The sequence below is a fragment of the Pituophis catenifer genome, unplaced genomic scaffold, assembly GCF_029215685.1.
Source record: "Pituophis catenifer annectens isolate HBS135680 unplaced genomic scaffold, rPitCat1.0.hap2 SCAF_2, whole genome shotgun sequence".
In the NCBI taxonomy this organism is placed as follows: domain Eukaryota; kingdom Metazoa; phylum Chordata; class Lepidosauria; order Squamata; family Colubridae; genus Pituophis; species Pituophis catenifer.
This window is the reverse complement of record NW_027256882.1, coordinates 206,628,360-206,637,554: the sequence shown is the minus strand read 5'-3', so window position 1 is coordinate 206,637,554 and position 9,195 is coordinate 206,628,360. Positions and strand designations below refer to the sequence as shown.

The 9,195-nt window shown below is 42.4% G+C and overlaps 1 non-coding gene across 1 annotated transcript; it reads right to left on the bottom strand.

The window, feature by feature from the left end:
* Positions 1-246: 246 nt before the first annotated feature.
* LOC139313525 (U6 spliceosomal RNA) lies at positions 247-353 on the bottom strand. Its single transcript, XR_011600128.1, has one exon. It is a non-coding gene; the product is annotated as a U6 spliceosomal RNA (small nuclear RNA).
* Positions 354-9,195: the final 8,842 nt, after the last annotated feature.

Here is a 9,195-nt window from a genome sequence, read left to right as displayed (position 1 = left end):
TCTATAACCGTACAATCTGTGATTATACCCAACAAAAACAATTGTGGAGTAAACTTTATCTTCTTTTTAAGAATATTTTGGATAATCCACCATATTTTAATCCAAAATGCTTTAACCTTTTTACAAGTCCTCCATATATGACCGTAAGTGGCATCATCACAATCACATCTCCCACAATTAGGTTGTACATTCGGATACATACAAGTCAACTTTTTAGGATCTAAATGCCATCTATAAAACGTTTTAAAAAATATGGAACGCTTCACGAATTTGCGTGTCATCCTTGTGCAGGCGCCATGCTAATCTTCTCTGTATCGTTTCAATTTTAGTATATGTGCTGCCGAAGCGAGCACTGTATGTTTGACGTTTTGAGCCCATTTAATCATTGTTTCCTTGACTGTCTCTTCTTCCATTTTATAGCGTAAAAGATATTTGTAGATTCTGCTAATTAATTTGTCTTCTGAATCTAATATAATTTTGTCTATTTCTTGTTTTTGTTTATGAATTTCATACATTTTTATGTGTTCTCTATATTTAGATTGTATTTGAGTATAAGTCCACCAATCTATTTCCCTATCTAAGTCTGTCTCCAATTGTTGTTTTGTCTTCAATTTACCTTGATAGTCAATTAAATCTTTATATCTAATTATTTTTGTCTTATCTGTTAGATTTGGGGGTCTAATTGATTCTACCGGTGATAACCGACTTGGTATTTTCATATAGTGTTTTTTTTTAATTTTAAGCCTAATTTGTAGTAATGAGTTTCTTATTGTATGTCTTTGGAAGTATGAATGTGTTTTATATCTTTCGTCCCACATAAAAGAGTGCCAGCCAGTTTGAAGTTCGTGTCCCTCAATTCCTCCTTATTTCCAGGGTTGCATCTCTCTCTGATGAGCTTCCACACGCTGCTGCGTGTCCTTCCCTCAGCTGCTTTGGAGGATCAACACCCTCTTCTCTGTGGCAGCCCTTCAAGTATTGGAAGACTGCCATCAGGTCTCCCCTTGGTCTTCTCTTGAAGAGGCCCCAGAAGCTCACTGGCTTCTCTGCTGGACCCCTTGGGCCATTTGACCTTCTTTTACCCATTGGGCAGCACAGCCTGGCATCTCTTGCTCATCTGTGAATGGGTCCCAATCCTGTCTGCTTAGAGGAAAACATCCTTTCTTTTTGCTAATATAGATTTTCAGATTTGTGAACTCTTTACACAGAGTGCCACTCAACCCAGGACAGGGACGAAGCATTAGGAGGAGTTTCAGAGGTGCAACTCCTTCATTCTGCCAGAGACACCAATGGAGGTGAGGATGACTTGGAAAGGCTCTGCAAATGTTGTCACCTTTCCACTGCAAGCCGCGAAGGACTTTCCAGCAATCCAAGGGGCTCTTCTTCTTGAGGTTGCCAGCCTGGCTAGGCCCCCCGGGAGAGATTTCCTCCCCAGCCCCACTCAGACTTCAGGCATGACCTCCCCAGCGGCCGTATGGCAAAACTTTCCTTCCCTCTGCGGTAGAGGAGCGATGCCATCGTTAGAGGAAGAGAAGGGATGCTCCCCCTCCTGCTTTTCTTCCTTGTGTGCACACTGAGGAACCAAGGCAGGAAGTAAGGAAGGGCCTCAGATTAGCAGTTTCAGAAACCTCCTTTTGCATATTGGTCCTTTTTATCCGGTTCTTGGGTAATTTTAATGTTATAATTCTTAACGTTGTCTCTTTTGGAGTTTATACTGTTTTGTTGCTTTGTTTGGTGTTTTTGTGCAGATAGAAGTTGCCAGAGTTCCTTAGTGAGCATGTGCCAATAGCATTTTGGGGGCGCGATTTCAACAGATGGGTTTATGATTCCTAATCGAGAAGGTCAGTCTGACCATCAGACAGAGGAATTCAAGAGGATTTTCTTTCCCATTTAGATGGTGATACTGAGGCACAAAAAAGAGGGAGACCATTTGGAGTTTCTGAGAAACTATGGTGAGTAAAGCTATTTTCCAAAGCACCAGAAGGCAAGACAAGGAACAATGGAGGGAAACTAATCAAGGAGAGAGGGAACCTAGAACTAAGGAGAAACTTCCTAACAGCTAGCACTATTTACCAGTGGAATGATTTGCCTTCAGAAGTTCTGGGTGCTCCATTTAAGAAAAGAAATGGCAGAGCATATTTTCATGCAGAGGGTACTGAGTTCAGTTTTTCACATCTTCGGATCATTATTTAATGATTTCTCAAGTGCCGGAGAGCCTAAGGAAATAATATTCAGCTCGGTGCATACTCTACACTCAAAGTAAAACAAATTATATTCCTGAGTTTCTGGGAAACAATTGTGAGTAATGCAGAAGAGTGAACTTTTGTGGTCCTCTTATGTTCTCAATTCTTGAAGCATTCTTGAAGTAAACTTGAAGCAACCATTTTCAATTGAAAATGTAGTACCAATTAATAAGGTTCCCGAGAGGACAATATTGAAGCAAGATATCCTACATTGCCATTCATTTGCAGTAGAAATTTTGTTTACAGTTTAATTGAAATCGCCATGCATGGAAATTCTTTGTGCCAGGTTATCTATTGATATTAGCAGACTTATAGTTATAATAATTTTACTTGAATATAGTAATGCTCTTTCTTCATCTAATGTCTACCTCTTATCTCTAACCATTGATAAAAACCTATTTCACATTAAATAATACTCTGAATCTCCTTTATCTTTTATTTTCAATGTCAATCTATCCATCTCTACACAATCCAATATTTTCTAAATTATATTTTCATCAGATGGGGGGTTCTCATTTTTGCAATATGTCATAGCTTTTCGGTATTATACCCAACAAAAATATTTCTGGTTTTAAATCAATATGCTGCTTAATCATCTTTTCCAACCATGTATGTATTTTCATCCAATATTCCTTTCCTACATGTCTACCACGTACTGTATGATAATAAGTACCTAGAGTCTGATTGCATTTCCAACATTTGACGGACATGGTGTTGAACATTTTTGCTAGCCTTGCCGGTGGCAATTGCCACCTATAAAACATTTTATACAGATTTTCCTTATATGCAGTAGCCATGGTTTTTGCCATTTATCTCATTATCTAATATAGTAGCTGCTCTCCGTCATTGAGAGTTGTAGGTTCTAAAGTCCATCCTGTCCCTAAGAAAAGTGAAATGACAATAGGCCTAAATATAAATTAGTGTATATAAAGTGTTTTTGTAGTTTTATTGTATACAAGGTTATACAATTATTGATCATTCTACCCACTGAATGCTACATTGATAGCTAAAGGAAAATAATTGTGGTCAATGAACAACTTTATTTAAGTGTTGCTTTTATTTTTTAGCATGAACAATATAGATCAAATGATAACAAATTGAAAAAAATCTCAGAACTAACAAGAACAAGATCAGCAACAACAATAACAATAAGAAAAAGGAAAAGAACAAAAAGACATCCACCCATCCCCATCCAGGGAAAAGAAGCTCCGTGCAGGGCTTTGTAGGTGGGGGTGATTCTGCCCTCCATCTCCATCCCTCCCTTGCTGAAGCCGTCCTATAGGCAGACAGAATAACAGAGTTGGAGGGGACCGTGGAGGTCTTCTAGTCCAGCCAACTTCTGGTGCAGCCCATCAAGAAGGGCGAGATTTACATCTCACAAGTAATCGGACTGAACTTCACTGCTCCCGCCTTTTCCCTGCCCTACCTGTTCTCGGATCAATTGCAGAATTCTGCTCTTTCTGGAGTTTCTTCTAATTCCCCTCTGGTCTTCCCAGTTAGCATATTAGGCACCTTCCAATCTGAGGGGGTCATTTTCTGGCATCATAGCTTGTAGCCTTTTGATACCTTTCATTGGGTTTTCTTAGTAAGGATACTGGAGAGGGTTGCCACTTCCTTCTCCACTGGGTCACCTTGTGTTAGGACCCTCCACTATGAACTGTCTGTCTTGGGTAACCCTGCACAGCATGGCTCATTGCTTCATTGAGTTGCACAAGATTTTTCGACATGACAATGCGGTGATCCATGAAGAACCTGAAATAGATACCTCTTTGAATTAGAGAGTGGAGTCCAGGGAGTCCTCTTCCAGGCTGCTGAGATCTTCTAGGGTGACTTCCACTTCTTTGGGAGAATCCCGTGAATGACAATAGTTCCTCTTTAGGCATCGGGGCAAAAGAAACTCGGCATTCCTAAAAGAGGGCCTATTGAATGGGGATGCCTGATCAAACGCGTTATAAGCTGCCCTGAGTCTCCGGAGAAGGGCGGCATATAAATCAAATTAAAAAGAAATAAAAACAAAAAACAAAAAAAACCCCCAATGCTTCTCTTGCTGCATAATCTGTGCATTTAAAAAGCAATCCTCACTTCCAGCCCACCTCTCCCACAGAAAAGTAGGCTCTCTACTCTTTGCCTGTTAAAGCCCTGCCATGAAGCAGCAGGGTGCTGGAAAGGATGAGGCACAAAAAGGAAAGGCATAACCAGGGTAGGTCACATTCAATTGGTCCACTGCCATGCACCTTCCCTGTTGATTTTTGGCAAAGGAACCAATTGCACCAAACTATATGCACTTGGGTGCATATAGTTAACCTAAGTATGTTGTCCCAAGGGCCAGGTGTCACCTAGCTCCACTTCCCAGAGTGCTCCAGCACAGTTCACTCAGTTTAGGAGAAGTGAATAGAGGACCTCCATCCCTCCCCATCAGAAAACCCATTGTCTTTCTTACCCATGGACTGGAGGAATCGCTAGCATCAGAAGCCGCTGCAGCATCCTCCCAGCTTCCCTCAGACTCCTCAACCAGAAGGTCAGCAAGGGAGTCCACATCCTCCAGGCTGCTGATCCTGGAGCCCACCAGGACTGTCATGGAATCCTGCAAATGACAGGATGGAGCCTAAATCCAAAGCTCTTTGCATCTCATTAAGATGGCTAAAGCATCGGGTGCATACAACCCCTATGTGCCGACAGCAAGAGGACCTTTGGAAGCCTTAAGGTTAAGGTGAAATATTGCACAATATCTTCCCTCCACCATCAGGACTTATGGCATAGCCTTCTTCGACCCCATTGCCAAAATCTTATCTCTGAGGAAGGTGTTTTTCTCCCCATTAGGAAAGAGCTCCTCTTCTGTGTCCTGGTCTTCCCCCGTTAGAGTCCAGGTGAGATGCCAGTCAGCCTGCCCATCTTTTACCCCCACAAGCCCTTTGAGACAGGAAGCCATCTTGGTGAGAGGCTCTTACAGATTCCTTACAGTCCATCAATGCCGAGAGTTTAAGGAGAAGGCTGTGGTACCTGTCAGGAGGCCCAGGAAGGTCCTCCGCGTCATCCTTAATGCAACAGGAAACCACTGAGCATCTTTTCCACATGAGCTGTGAAGAGAAGGCAAATAGACGTGAGTCAGTCAGAAGTGTTGGGAAGCATGACTTTTTCTCCTACTGCCAGTTTCATGGCTGCTGAGATGGCCACACTTACTTTGAAAAGCCTCCTGACAGCCATGACCAACTTAACTGTTCCTGTTGGTACTGCCATATTCACCGCCTGACAGAAGACTAGGCAGCTCTGCACTGGCTCCAGAACCCACTGCACTCCAGCACAGTTCACTAGTTTAGGAGAACTGACCAGAGGGCGTCCATCCCTCCCCAACAGAAAACACTTTGTCTTTCTTACCCATGGACTGGAAGAAACGCTGGCCTTGGAAGCCACTGCATCCTGGTCCCAGCTTCCCTCCGACTCCTCATCCAGAAGGTCAGCAAGGGAGTTCACTTCCTCCAAACTGCTGATCCTGGAGCCCACCAGGAATATCATGGAGTCTTCAAATGACACTATGGTTGCTAAATCCTAAACTTCCTGAATCTCAATCAGATAGTTAAAGCCAACAGCAGGAGGGCCTTTGGAAATCTGAAGCTGAGGAGGCTATATTGCACAATTTCTCCCCTTCCTCATCAGGACTTATGGCGTGGCCTCCATTGTCCCCATTGCCAAAACCTGCTTACCTCTGAGGAAGGTGTTTTCTCCCCATTTAGGACAGAGCTCCTCTTCCACGGCTTTGTCTTCCAAGTTTTCAGTCCAGAGCAAAAAGGTGAAATAAATGTAAATGAAAGCCCCTTGTGAACGAGTAGGGGGTCTTCCCCCTCTGAGGTGCTACCTACCTTGATGGACAGGGACTCTCCACATCTCTCAGGCTCTCTAACGGAAGGGATTCTTTCAATGGATCCTGAAATAAAAATGCAAAGATTCTGTCTGTTGGCATATCAGCAAATCAATAGAGACAGGGCTTCTGCCATTAGAGTGGTGAGATGCAGACTAAACCATATGAAGTTGCAGGGTTTGGGTCTGGCTAGTCTAAAGCAAAGAAGAATTAGGGGTGACATGATAGCAGTATTTCAGCATTTGGGAGGCTGCTACAAAGAAGAAGGGCTCAAATTATTCTCCAAAGCACCAGAGTGCAGGACAAGAAATAGTTGGAAACTAATCAAAGGAAGAAGCAATGTGGAATTAAGGAGAAGCTTCCTAATGGTGAGGACAATTAACCAGTGGAAGAGCTTGCCTCCAGGAATTGTGGACTCCCCATCACTGGAGGTTTTTAAGAAGAGACTGGACAGTCACTTGTCTGAAATGGTATAGGTTCTCCTGCTTCAGCAGGGGGCTGGACTAGAAGACCTCCAAGGTCCCTTCCACCTCTTTTTCTATTCTAGGAAAGGCCACCTGGAGCAGGCAGAAGCAAGCAGGATGCTTCCTGGTGACAACTTTCTCCTGATGCTTCAAAGTTTGACTGAACTGGGATCTTGGCTGAACTGGGATTATCGACTTTTGCAAAGCCTTTAAACTCCTAGGTGGAGACTGGCAGCAGCTCAAAAATTCTTATTGCACAGAACCGGTTGGTGTCATGGCAAGAACAGTTGGAAATATCGGTGGTCTGCGAGCTCCATGAAAACCAGCCGGTATCTGCTTGTTGGTGTTTAATGGACTTGTCGCTGTTGTCGCTGTTTAATGGACTTGGAGCAGGAGAGCCATCTACTGGAGGAAGAAGATTACTGCAGCGTGGGAAAGTGAGAATTGTTTAAGATATACAAAGAAAAGGAGTGAAAATAAATAACACCTGGAAGGCCACTTGACCTTGATTCTATCTCAGTAGGCAATTTGGCGATTTTAAAGAAGAGATTGGACAGCCATTTGTCTGAAATGGTACAGGGTCTCCTGCTTGAGCAGGGGGTTGGGCTAGAAGACCTCCAAGGTCCCTTCCAACTCTGTTATTCCGCTTCTAGGTGACTGTTATGGCCTCTGATCAATGTCTATTCAGGGTTTTACCTTCCAGTCTATTCTTATATGGTAAATATAGAACCTTTCGGGGGGGCGTTATTTCAACAGATGGGTTTATGATTCCTAATAGAGAAGGTCAGACTGACTGACCATCAGACAGAGGAATTAAACATGATTTTCCTTCCCATTTAAATAAATATATAAATAAATAACTTTATTGCCGTTGTACGTGTATTCAAAGTATACCCATACAACGAAATTCAGTTAACACCCAAAGACCTGGTCCAACACACATAACAATCCCCAAACAGACTCCCACGCACCACAATTCTCCACCCCTAAACCACCCAAACATCCACCCAACGGACCAAGTAATACTCTCCAACAGCTCACTGATGGTGGACCTTTAGTTCAGGGGTCTCCAACCTTGGCTCCTTTAAGCCTGGAGGACGTCAACTCCCAGAATTCCCCAGCCAGTTTTGCTGGCTGGGGAATTCTGGGAGTTGATGTCCTCCAGACTTAAAGGAGCCAAGGTTGGAGACCCCTGGTTGAGTGCAATTATAGCTCTGGGATAAAAACTATTCAGAAAACATGTGGTCCGAGTTTTAATTGTTCTGTATCTTCTGCCAGAAGGCAACCGTCCAAAAAGGTTGTAAGCAGGATGGGAAGAGTCTCTGAGAATGTTATGCAACTTTCTCAAACAGCAAGATTCGAAGATGTCGTCCAGGGCTGGTAGCTGGAGTCCAATGATATTCTGGGCAGTTTTAATGATTCCCTGTAGAGCTTTTTGGTCCGTTACAGAGCTGCTCCCATACAATGCAAGAATGGGAGGATACCCTCCCATTCTTGTCAGGATACCCTCAATGGTGCTGCGATAGTAGGACAGAAGTAGATGCTGAGATAGATTTATCTTCCTGAACATTCTCAGGAAGTACAGCCTCTTCTGTGCCTTCTTCACAAGCATGTTAGCATTCATAGTCCATGAGAGGTCCTGTGCTTAATATCAGAGTAGAGGAATGGTGAGATCCCATCCTTACTGACTGTGGCCTACCTGTCAGAAAATCCCTTCTCCACAAACAAATCCTCTGATTTATACCCAAATTGGACATTTTAAAAAACAACCTGTTGGGTAAAATGGTGTTAAAGGCAGAGCTATAATCCACAAATAACAGTCTCGCATATGTCCCCTGTTGTTCCAAGGGATTCAATACAGTATGGACAACAAGAGACACAGACATTTAGATGGTGATACTGAGGAACAAAGAAGAGGGAGACGATTTTGAGTTTCTGAGAAACTATTGTGAGTAAAGCAGAGAATGAACTTTTGTGCTACTCTTATATTCTCAATTCTTAGTAAACTTGAATCAACTTTTCCTTTTCAATTGAAAATGTACCAATGAACAAGGTTCCTGAGAGGACAATATCCAAGCAAGGTATGCTACGTCACCATTCACTTGTTGTAAAATTTTTTGTTTACAGTTGAATTGAAATCGCCATGCATAGAAATTCTTTGTGCCAGTTATTTTTTTAAAAAAAGTTTTTTATTTTTATTTCTCATAAACACATTTATATGTACAATCACCTTATTTTTTAACTTTAACTTTTAATTTTTACTTTTTACTTTTTCGGGGCTGCTCTTTTACCCTTTACTTTTATTCCAACCTCTCTTCTTCTCCTCCCCTTCTCTTCCTTCCTCCTTCTTCTCCTCCTCCTTCTTTCTTCCTCTCCTTCGCTTTCCTACTTCCCCTTCCCTTCCCCCACTCCTCTCTTCGTTCCCCCTGGTTGTGTAAAGAAGCAAAACATTATTGGGTAAAAATACAAACATGATTAGAGGGAATGTTGCAGAAACATATAGAGTTAAAGCCAGAGATATTCTTACTGGGAATTTTACCAGAGAATTACAGTGAAGAAGATAGATATTTGATTATTCATATAATAACAGCGGCTAGAATTGTATTTACACAAAATTGGAAAACAGATAAAATCC